At 42.2% G+C, this 12,033-nt stretch overlaps 1 protein-coding gene across 1 annotated transcript in view; it reads right to left on the reverse strand.

The window, feature by feature from the left end:
- The window catches only part of PIK3R5 (phosphoinositide-3-kinase regulatory subunit 5), a 102,533-nt gene extending 90,953 nt beyond the window's left edge, over positions 1-11,580 (reverse strand). Inside the window, exon 1 of the mRNA XM_077253533.1 lies at positions 11,442-11,580. The gene's annotated coding sequence lies outside the window, so the exon portion shown is untranslated. The remainder of the gene's footprint in view (positions 1-11,441) is intronic.
- Between the last annotated feature and the right edge of the window lie 453 nt (positions 11,581-12,033).

The following is a 12,033-nucleotide window of genomic DNA, read 5'->3' on the forward strand; positions in this document are numbered from 1 at the left end:
AACGCACCGAGTAAATAGTGAGATGATATTTGGTGCGTTCGCAGCCCGGGGTCCACCGTGCAGGAGAGAACCTGCTGCTGGCAAATGGCGACCCTATATGGCAGTAGAAGCGACCTCTGTTACTTCACAGAATTGCTTAAAGAAAGCACTGTGTCATGTTAAAGGTGTATACAGCGACTGCCGAGCAGAGAGCAGTTTGTAGTTACGCAGTCATACAATCTCCTCACCGGAGGTGCCGGTATTCTAAGGGCTTATTTCAGCCCGGGCCCTGAATCCATACACACAATCTCCTCACCGGAGGTGCTGGTATTCTAGGGGCTTATTTCAGCCGGGTACCTGAACACATATATACGTAACCACACTGGCGCAAAGCACATAACTTAGATTTCATACTAGCGCATGGCCGTGTGGCCATGCGAACCTTTTATAGCTGCAGCCAGTACAGGGCCTTCCTAGAAGGACCAATGAGAGGCTGCCACAGAGCCTGAGCAGCTTCAGGAACTTCCTGGAGAACCAATGGGTTTTGCTGCAGTATCTAAGCATGGGACCCTCGATTTCCAGTGAGAGATCTTACCCTGGGCATGCTCAGAAGGGGAAAAGCAGGACTTAGTCCCAAAAGCATCTGCTCGCCGCTGCCCAGCACTGGCTTCAATGGCAGAAGCTGGAAAAGCAGCAGTAACCCTTTGCACAGAGTCAGACTGAGCGAGACGCTGGGACCGATGTCTCCGCTGAGCAGGCTCCACTGCGGCAGGAGAAGAATGGGAGACTGCAGCGGAGATGGCCCGAGATTCCCCCTGTGCAGAGGCGGGAACTCGACCCCCAACACCCTGTGCCTCAGCTTTGACTCCACCATGGTCACCTATGACATCACTATGGAATTGCAGACTAACTCCTTACATGGCTTGACTGCAGAGTCCCTACCTATGTGTCATCCAATCTCAGACTTGCCAGTTATTTAGACTGTGTTATCTCACTGTACTCAATCTGTGACATCATCATAGGCTGGAGGATGATGTCACAAAGAGCAGTAAAATCACACAGTCTATTGGTTATGACAGAGTGATTGCCCATGGGTCAGAAGACGTTTGTGATAGAATGCAGAGCCAGGCAGCAGATTAAAGGGATCCTGTCACCTGAATTTGGCGGGCCCTTTATTCGGTCCGATGGGCGGTGTTTTCGGGTTTTTTATTCACCCCTTCCTTTCCTGCTGGCCACAATGTTGTCTTGAAGTTGATTCAGTTTCCTCCGTAGAACACGCGTGTGCAAGGCAATCTTGCCTTGCGCACGCGCAGTATGCTTTGCCCAACTGCGGGCAAAGCCGAAAAGCATTAGTGCGCATGCACCGGCGCACTATGTCCCGGAAGTATTTCACTGTGTTCCGGGACATCTACGTCATCATCTCGCGAGATCGCAATGCATGGAACGGTCACCGGAGCGTCGCGAGGAGCGGGAAAGGCCTGTTTTGGATGCGGGGGTTGACGGACGGTGAGTATATAACGATTTTTTATTTTTTTTATTATTTTTAACATTAGATCTTTTTACTATTGATGCTGCATAGGCAGCATCAATAGTAAAAAGTTGGTCACACAGGGTTAATAGCAGCGGTAACGGAGTGCGTTACACCGCGGCATAATGCGGTCCGTTACCGCTGCCATTAACTCTGTGTGAGCGCTGACTGGAGGGGAGTATGGAGCGGGCACTGACTGCGGGGAGAAAGGAGTGGCCATTTTGCCGCCGGACTGTGCCTGTCGCTGATTGGTCGTGGCTGTTTTGCCGCAACCAATCAGCGACTTGGATTTCCATGACAGACAGAGGACGCGACCAATGAATATCCGTGACAGACAGACAGACAGAAGGACAGACAGAAGTGACCCTTAGACAATTATATAGTAGATAGTAATATCTAGAATTGATTTGCTCTTGTAATGGACAATTCAGAGATTTCTCAGAAAGTATGTGGACAAATGTCCTCCTTCTGTTCACGAGAAATGCAATGCACCTTCCACATGTGCCATAAATATATAGTAGATGTGGTTTCCGTCAATGGTTCCCACAGCCATCTCAAGAACGGGGCCGCATTACACTCTGCTGTCAGCGGAGAGGGGTTCAGAATTGCTATACACAAGAATAAGAATTCTGGCCACCTCTCCACTAACAGCGCTCCCATTCTGAATGTAAGTGCAAGTACCATTGGTGAAACTAGCATCTACTAATCACTTACGCCATAGTCTGTTGGTGTGCCATAAATGTACAAGATGATGATACCCCTATAAATTTCGCCTATGCCGAAACTGAATTCACAGCTGTTATTTTGTTGTCAACACACAGACCCAGGCAGCATGCTTCCTCCCTCAGGACAAGCACAGAACACACTACCGGACAGGAGCAGCATGCTTTCTCCCTCAGGACAAGCACAGAACACACTACCGGACAGGAGCAGCATGCTTTCTCCCTCAGGACAAGCACAGAACACACTACCGGACAGGAGCAGCATGCTTTCTCCCTCAGGACAAGCACAGAACACACTACCGGACAGGAGCAGCATGCTTTCTCCCTCAGGACAGGCACAGAAGACACCACCAGACCAGCATGCTTCATCCCTCAGGACAGGCACAGAACAGACTACTGAAGTCAGGCAGCATGCTTCCTCCCTCAGGACAAGCACAGAACACACTACCGGACAGGAGCAGCATGCTTTCTCCCTCAGGACAGGCACAGAACACACCACCAGACCAGCATGCTTCATCCCTCAGGACAGGCACAGAACAGACTACTGGAGTCAGGCAGCATGTTTCCTCCCTCAGGACAAGCACAGAACACACTACCGGACAGGAGCAGCATGCTTTCTCCCTCAGGACAGGCACAGAACACACTACTGGAGCCTGGCAGCATGCTTCCTCCCTCAGGACAAGCACTGCACAGAACACAGTACCGAATCAGAGCAGCATGCTTCCCAATTCAGGACAGGTACAGAACTCTACCGGACCTGAAAAGCATGCTTCTTCCCTCAAGACAAGCACAGAACACACTACTAGTCCGTTATGTCATTATGTCGTCATGGTTGAAGACTACAAACTTTGCATGTCTTCTGATCTTGTCCCTATTGGGGAAAATGGGGAAAAACAAATATTCAAAAAGACATCGAAAAGTATCCAGACACCTCTGTCCCCTAAAAACTCAGCAGACAACTTTAATGTGGGGCCTTTATAGCCTGTTCAGTTCAGTCTCCAATCACCCAACAGTGATATCTGGCAGCCGCTCCATCCTCCTCCTCCTCCACCTAATGAAGCTGTCTGTCAATGATGGGGAGAGGGTGAGATAAATGCTAGAACCCCATTCATATGGCAGGTCCCCCATGGAAATGGCCGGATGAACATCTATCTGACCCCATTTTCTCTCTCTCTCTTGTAATGATGTAATTTGACCGTGACTAGGTCTAGATCATTATCTGGCTACCGATCTGGGGTTAATTGTCTAGAAGAGGATGTAGATCACCAAACAAAGCCGCGTTCTCTCATATCGCAGCCTCCCGCTACTCAACTCCATATCCTGACTTCCGAGTCCCCTACAGTCTTGTATCACTGTCATGGTCTTTTCACTTGTTTTCCCCCCATTGACATTGAACATGCCATCCAAAAACGAGAAGAAAGCTTTTACAGCTACTAACGTCAAGCTAATTGCTGAATGTGTAGCCCTGTCCTCATCTATACCTCTCCCAGTACCAGTGCATTACTCTGCTAAAATCCTCTGTGCTGCTTGTTTCCATTAATCCAATACAAGTTAGATAAAGCAGCAGCAACCGTGCGCAATCATCAATGCATTCAAACATGTGATCATGTGGGTAACAGGGAAAGGGTCTCAAGATCGGTGAGGGTCCCAGTGAGGAGTTTAAGGCAAGAAGCAGACATTTGAGGTGGAAATATTCTCTTCCGGCAGGAACAAGAAGTAACCTGATGAATCCTCTCAGGGATGGAAATCTACTTACTAAGCCCAAATTCCTGCAGATATTTCCTTATAGAAATAGTTAAACATCCAGCGATTCCTCTGATTGTTAGCTTCAATGCTTGAAATGGCTGTTCTAATGAGAGATAGTTTCATAGTTGAGAGAAGACATAAGTCCATCAAGATCAGCCTATAACCTAACATGTTAATCCAGAGGAAGATAAAGAAAACTATGGGGCAGACACAGGTATGGACTGGGACTGAAATTCAGCCCTGGCATTTGCAATCACACAGGCCCATGTTGTCCCCGTTTCCAAGCACCAGATGGGGATATATTGCTAATATTACCCTGGATGGAGGAAAGAAAGACTTACTACAAGACCAGTATTTCTAATAATGCCTGTGGCCTGCTGGGGTAAGTGACGGAGTCAAGTACTTTGTGCTCCATCACAACTGTGAACAGTATGGGTGTCTTGAGAACACTGATTCTGTTAACAACGTAGCAGACAAGGCGGCCCATGACCAGACAGGCCCTTCTGGCATTTGCCAGAATTGCCAGATGGCCAGTCCGGCCCTGGGCAGACACTAATTGCCCCATATTAAGGGAAAAAATCCTTCCTGACTTCACATCTACATACAGCAACTAGGTCTTTGAATCAAGGTCCCATCTCCAGAATCTAGTACCCATAATCTGTAATGTTATATTTGCCAAGAAAAACATCCAGGCTCTTTTTGAACTTGCTTTGAGAATCAACTAATACAGCATGTTGAGGCAATGAGTTCCATAGTCTCACTACTCATACGATAAAGATCCATAGTCTTATTGCTCGTATAGTAAATAATATTTATTATTATTATTTATTTATATAGCACCATTAATTCCATGGTGCTAATACAGAGTCTTACTGCTCATGTATTAAATAATACAGAGTCTTACTCCTTGTACAGTAAAGAAACCGTACAGTAAAAACTACCATCTCACTGCTCATACAAGAACGAATACAGAGTATCACTGCTCACAGTAAAAAGTAATCTTACTACTTTTACAGTAAAGAATCCATAGTCTCACTACTCATACAGTAAAAAGGTTCTATAGCCTCACTGCTCGTACAGTATGGAATACATATCCTCACCGCTCGTAGCAGTAAATAATCCATAGTCTCACTGCTCGTAACAGCAAACAATCCACAGTCTCACTGCTCTTTACAGTAAAAAATCCATAACGTTGCTGCTCATACAGTAAAGATTCCACAATCTCACTTCATGTACAGTAAAGAATCTATATCCTTATTGATCATACAGTAAGGGATACAAATCCTCACTCCATGTATCAGTAAAGAATCCATAGTCTCCCTGCTCGTACATTAAATAATCCATAGTTACCCTGCTTGTAACAGTCTCACTACTGATAACAGAAAAGAATACAGTCTCACTACTGATAACAGTAAAGAATCTAGAGTCTCACTGCTTGTACAGTAAATTCAGTCTTACTACTGATAACAGTAAAGAATCCAGAGTCTCACTGCTTGTACAGTAAACAATTCAGTCACTACTGATAACAGTAAAGAAGCCAGAGTCTCACTGCTTGTACAGTAAATAATTCAGTCTCACTACTGATAACAGTAAAGAAGCCAGAGTCTCACTGCTTGTACAGTAAATAATTCAGTCTCACTACTGATAGCAGTAAAGAATCCAGAGTCTCACTGCTTGTACAGTAAATAATTCAGTCTCACTACTGATAACAGTAAAGAAGCCAGAGTCTCACTGCTTGTACAGTAAATAATTCAGTCTCACTACTGATAGCAGTAAAGAATCCAGAGTCTCACTGCTTGTACAGTAAATAATTCAGTCTCACTACTGATAACAGTAAAGACTCCAGAGTCTCACTGCTTGTACAGTAAATAATTCAGTCTTACTACTGATAACAGTAAAGAATCCAGGGTCTCACTGCTTGTACAGTAAATAATTCAGTCTCACTACTGATAGCAGTAAAGAAGCCAGAGTCTCACTGCTTGTACAGTAAATAATTCAGTCTTACTACTGATAACAGTAAAGAATCCAGAGTCTCACTGCTTGTACAGTAAATAATTCAGTCTCACTACTGATAACAGTAAAGAATCCAGAGTCTCACTGCTTGTACAGTAAATAATTCAGTCTCACTACTGATAACAGTAAAGACTCTAGAGTCTCACTGCTTGTACAGTAAATAATTCAGTCTTACTACTGATAACAGTAAAGAATCCAGAGTCTCACTGCTTGTACAGTAAATAATTCAGTCTTACTACTGATATCAGTAAAGAATCCAGAGTCTCACTGCTTGTACAGTAAACAATTCAGTCTCACTACTGATATCAGTAAAGAATCCAGAGTCTCACTGCTTGTACAGTAAACAATTCAGTCTTACTACTGATATCAGTAAAGAAGCCAGAGTCTCACTGCTTGTACAGTAAACAATTCAGTCTTACTACTGATAACAGTAAAGAAGCCAGAGTCTCACTGCTTGTACAGTAAATAATTCAGTCTCACTACTGATAACAGTAAAGAAGCCAGAGTCTCACTGCTTGTACAGTAAATAATTCAGTCTCACTACTGATAACAGTAAAGAATCCAGAGTCTCACTGCTTGTACAGTAAATAATTCAGTCTCACTACTGATAACAGTAAAGAAGCCAGAGTCTCACTGCTTGTACAGTAAATAATTCAGTCTCACTACTGATAGCAGTAAAGAAGCCAGAGTCTCACTGTTTGTACAGTAAATAATTCAGTCTCACTACTGATAACAGTAAAGAATCCAGAGTTTCACTGCTTGTACAGTAAATAATTCAGTCTCACTACTGATAACAGTAAAGAATCCAGAGTCTCATGGCTTGTACAGTAAATAATTCAGTCTCACTACTGATAACAGTAAAGACTCCAGAGTCTCATGGCTTGTACAGTAAATAATTCCGTCTCACTACTGATAACAGTAAAGACTCCAGAGTCTCACTGCTTGTACAGTAAATAATTCAGTCTCACTACTGATAGCAGTAAAGAAGCCAGAGTCTCACTGCTTGTACAGTAAATAATTCAGTCTTACTACTGATAACAGTAAAGAAGCCAGAGTCTCACTGCTTGTACAGTAAACAATTCAGTCTTACTACTGATATCAGTAAAGAATCCAGAGTCTCACTGCTTGTACAGTAAACAATTCAGTCTTACTACTGATAACAGTAAAGAAGCCAGAGTCTCACTGCTTGTACAGTAAATAATTCAGTCTCACTACTGATAACAGTAAAGAAGCCAGAGTCTCACTGCTTGTACAGTAAATAATTCAGTCTCACTACTGATAACAGTAAAGAATCCAGAGTCTCACTGCTTGTACAGTAAATAATTCAGTCTCACTACTGATAACAGTAAAGAAGCCAGAGTCTCACTGCTTGTACAGTAAATAATTCAGTCTCACTACTGATAGCAGTAAAGAAGCCAGAGTCTCACTGTTTGTACAGTAAATAATTCAGTCTCACTACTGATAACAGTAAAGAATCCAGAGTTTCACTGCTTGTACAGTAAATAATTCAGTCTCACTACTGATAACAGTAAAGAATCCAGAGTCTCATGGCTTGTACAGTAAATAATTCAGTCTCACTACTGATAACAGTAAAGACTCCAGAGTCTCATGGCTTGTACAGTAAATAATTCCGTCTCACTACTGATAACAGTAAGGACTCCAGAGTCTCACTGCTTGTACAGTAAATAATTCAGTCTCACTACTGATAGCAGTAAAGAAGCCAGAGTCTCACTGCTTGTACAGTAAATAATTCAGTCTCACTACTGATAACAGTAAAGAAGCCAGAGTCTCACTGCTTGTACAGTAAATAATTCAGTCTCACTACTGATAACAGTAAAGACTCCAGAGTCTCACTGCTTGTACAGTAAACAATTCAGTCTCACTACTGATATCAGTAAAGAATCCAGAGTCTCACTGCTTGTACAGTAAACAATTCAGTCTTACTACTGATAACAGTAAAGAAGCCAGAGTCTCACTGCTTGTACAGTAAATAATTCAGTCTCACTACTGATAACAGTAAAGAAGCCAGAGTCTCACTGCTTGTACAGTAAATAATTCAGTCTCACTACTGATAACAGTAAAGAATCCAGAGTCTCGTCTCACTGCTTGTACAGTAAATAATTCAGTCTCACTACTGATAACAGTAAAGAATCCAGAGTCTCATGGCTTGTACAGTAAATAATTCAGTCTCACTACTGATAACAGTAAAGACTCCAGAGTCTCATGGCTTGTACAGTAAATAATTCAGTCTCACTACTGATAACAGTAAAGACTCCAGAGTCTCACTGCTTGTACAGTAAATAATTCAGTCTCACTACTGATAGCAGTAAAGAAGCCAGAGTCTCACTGCTTGTACAGTAAATAATTCAGTCTTACTACTGATAACAGTAAAGAATCCAGAGTCTCACTGCTTGTACAGTAAATAATTCAGTCTCACTACTGATAACAGTAAAGAATCCAGAGTCTCACTGCTTGTACAGTAAATAATTCAGTCTCACTACTGATAACAGTAAAGACTCCAGAGTCTCACTGCTTGTACAGTAAATAATTCAGTCTTACTACTGATAACAGTAAAGAATCCAGGGTCTCACTGCTTGTACAGTAAATAATTCAGTCTCACTACTGATAACAGTAAAGACTCCAGAGTCTCACTGCTAGTACAGTAAATAATTCAGTCTCACTACTGATAACAGTAAAGAATCCAGGGTCTCACTGCTTGTACAGTAAATAATTCAGTCTCACTACTGATAGCAGTAAAGAAGCCAGAGTCTCACTGCTTGTACAGTAAATAATTCAGTCTCACTACTAATAACAGTAAAGAATCCAGAGTCTCACTGCTTGTACAGTAAATAATTCAGTCTCACTACTGATAACAGTAGAGAATCCAGAGTCATGGCTTGTACAGTAAATAATTCAGTCTCACTACTGATAACAGTAAAGACTCCAGAGTCTCACTGCTTGTACAGTAAATAATTCAGTCTTACTACTGATAACAGTAAAGAATCCAGAGTCTCACTGCTTGTACAGTAAATAATTCAGTCTTACTACTGATAACAGTAAAGAATCCAGAGTCTCACTGCTTGTAGAGTAAAGAATCTAGAGTCTCACTGCTTGTACAGTAAAGAATCTAGAGTCTCACTGCTTGTACAGTAAAGAATCTAGAGTCTCACTGCATGTACAGTAAAAAATCTAGAGTCTCAATGCTTGTAAGTAAAGAATCTAGAGTCTCACTGCTTGTACAGTAAAGAATCCAGAGTCTCACTGCTCGTAGAGTAAAGAATCTAGAGTCTCACTGCTTGTACAGTAAAGAATCTAGAGTCTCACTGCATGTACAGTAAAAAATCTAGATTCTCAATGCTTGTAAATAAAGAATCTAGAGTCTCACTGCTTGTACAGTAAAGAATCCAGAGTCTCACTGCTCGTAGAGTAAAGAATCTAGAGTCTCACTGCTTGTACAGTAAGGAATCTAGAGTCTTACTGCATGTACAGTAAAAAATCTAGAGTCTCAATGCTTGTAAGTAAAGAATCTAGAGTCTCACTGCTTGTACAGTAAAGAATCTAGAGTCTCACTGCTTGTACAGTAAATCCAGAGTCTCACTGCTCGTAAAGAATCTAGAGTCTCACTGCTTGTACAGTAAAGAATCTAGAGTCTCACTGCTCGTATAGTAAAGAATCTAGAGTCTTACTGCATGTACAGTAAAGAACCTAGAGTCTCAATGCTTGTACAGTAAATAATCCAGAGTCTCACTGCTTGTACAGTGAAGAATCTAGAGTCTCACTGCTCGTAGAGTAAGTAATCTAGTCTCACTGCTTGTGCAGTAAAGAATCCAGTCTCACTGCTTGTACAGTAAATAATCTAGAGTCTTACTGCATGTACAGTAAAGAACCTAGAGTCTCAATGCTTGTACAGTAAATAATCCAGAGTCTCACTGCTTGTACAGTAAAGAATCTAGAGTCTCACTGCTCGTAGAGTAAATAATCTAGAGTCTCACTGCTTGTGCAGTATAGAATCCAGTCTCACTACTTGTACAGTAAATAATCCAGAGTCTCACTGCTTGTACAGTAAAGAATTCAGTCTTACTACTGATAACAGTAAATAATCCAGAGTCTCACTGCTTGTACAGAAAAGAATCCAGAGTCTCACTGCTTGTACAGTAAAGAATCCAGAGTCTCACTGCTTGTACAGTAAATAATTCCTACTCTCACTGCTGGTAAAACTGAAGAATCCATAGTCTCACTCCTCGTACTGTAAAGAATATGTGATGATTAAACCTTCTGTCCTGTAGATGTAGAGGATGCCCGCATGTCAGCGTTGTAGGCCTATGTGATGACTAGATTGGGCAATATGAATTAAAGTGCCTAATCTTTTTATCCTCCGGGAAGATAAGCTGCAGCTTTCTTTCCTCTCCCCATTGAAAACATGTGCACGTTTGGCTGAGCATTTATGTGTATGGGGCTGACACTTGTTCATCTGACCGCTGTCCAGTGTGTTGGGGCTCTTTTACTCCCCCATCCACTGAGCGGAATCTACTCATTTATTTTACGATTTTTAATGGTATTTATAGACTTGGAAGCACTACCAGAAAAATAAATGTATATTTTCAATTTTTTTTATATTTTTCCTTTTTTTTTTTTTTTTACTAGTATAGCATATAATAATGTAACTCATCTACAAATCTGGCACTTCCTAGATGTCCTCGATACCTGCAGCCCACCCCTTGTAGAGTCCCAGATACCGCCGGGGGTTCTCAGCTCCGTCACTTCAGTTGCTCTGGAAAACTTCCTTATATTCATGATTCAAATGACTTTCCACCTTGTGAAGTTTCTTTCAGTAAGGGACAGTCCACACTTGACTCATCTCGGTTCATTTCCAGAAACAAAACCACACTGCAATGGTTCTGGCAGCGTTCTCTTCGCCCAGTTCCTGTCCGTCACTGACCACCACCGACATATTTTTTTACATTTTTTTCTCGTTTTGTAAGGAAAGTGAAATTGTGAAAACGTTCCATTATGTATGTATCGGACGGGGGACCCAGGACATCCTGTACTCAGTCTATGATGCAGCACGCAAGAGTTTTGCAACCCTAACATCCTGGCGAGCGCTGCCAGATATTGCATTAGTTCTAGCCTTTCCTGGGAAAGCTGGGTAGAAACAATGTCACCCAGCTTTCCTGCACCACTGAAAGGCAAAACAGCAATAAATAACAAAAAGTACATTGCTCAAATCTGCATCACTTCTCCAAATAATGCTCAATACGCAAAATGTTTGCACACCCCCTCCCCAAATATAAAACAAGAACTAAGCTCGAGATTGAGGCGATTGCTATTTATGCAATTTGCCCAAATATTTGCTGCACGGTTTAAGCTAAAGTGGAAACTCCCTTTAAATTGTCATTGCATTGCTAATGATATATTAGTTTTATGCTGCAAACTGAGAGACTAGTTGCTCTTACCTTTGGCTCCTTTACGGCTTGTCTGCCATCCACCTGCAAAGGGGCAGGAGGTCAGAATCGGTGGTCCCTAGAGATGCCAGGTGTTCATCTGACCCATGTCACACACATCTTGTCTAGGAAACTGCTGTGTGTCAGTGACAGGCTGTGACAGAGAGGAGGGGAGGTACACCTCTCACCCTCCCTGGGAGGATGGCCAAATGCAATGCTTCCTTGTGCAGAGACCTGCCCTGTTATATGAGGACGGCGTGCACTTGTATATTAGGCAAATGCATAAGTTGCAATCCCCTAAAATCTTATGGCAGCTGGAAAACAGCTGACGGCAAAGGGGCGCAAGTTTAATCCCCCTTTTGTAAAGGGGATCTGTTCCAATATAATTTATATGCAAAAGGGAATCACGATAATCTTGCAGTGTAAACAGATACAGTGGGTACAGAAAGTATTCAGACCCCTTTACATTTTTCACTCTTTGTTTCATTGAAGCCATTTGGTAAATTCAAAAAAGTTCATTTTTTTTCTCATTAATGTACACTGCACCCCATCTTGACTGAAAAAAACAGAAATGTATAAATGTTTGCAAATTTAATAGAAAAAG

This window comes from Ranitomeya variabilis, chromosome 4, assembly GCF_051348905.1.
Source record: "Ranitomeya variabilis isolate aRanVar5 chromosome 4, aRanVar5.hap1, whole genome shotgun sequence".
In the NCBI taxonomy this organism is placed as follows: Eukaryota; Metazoa; Chordata; class Amphibia; order Anura; family Dendrobatidae; genus Ranitomeya; species Ranitomeya variabilis.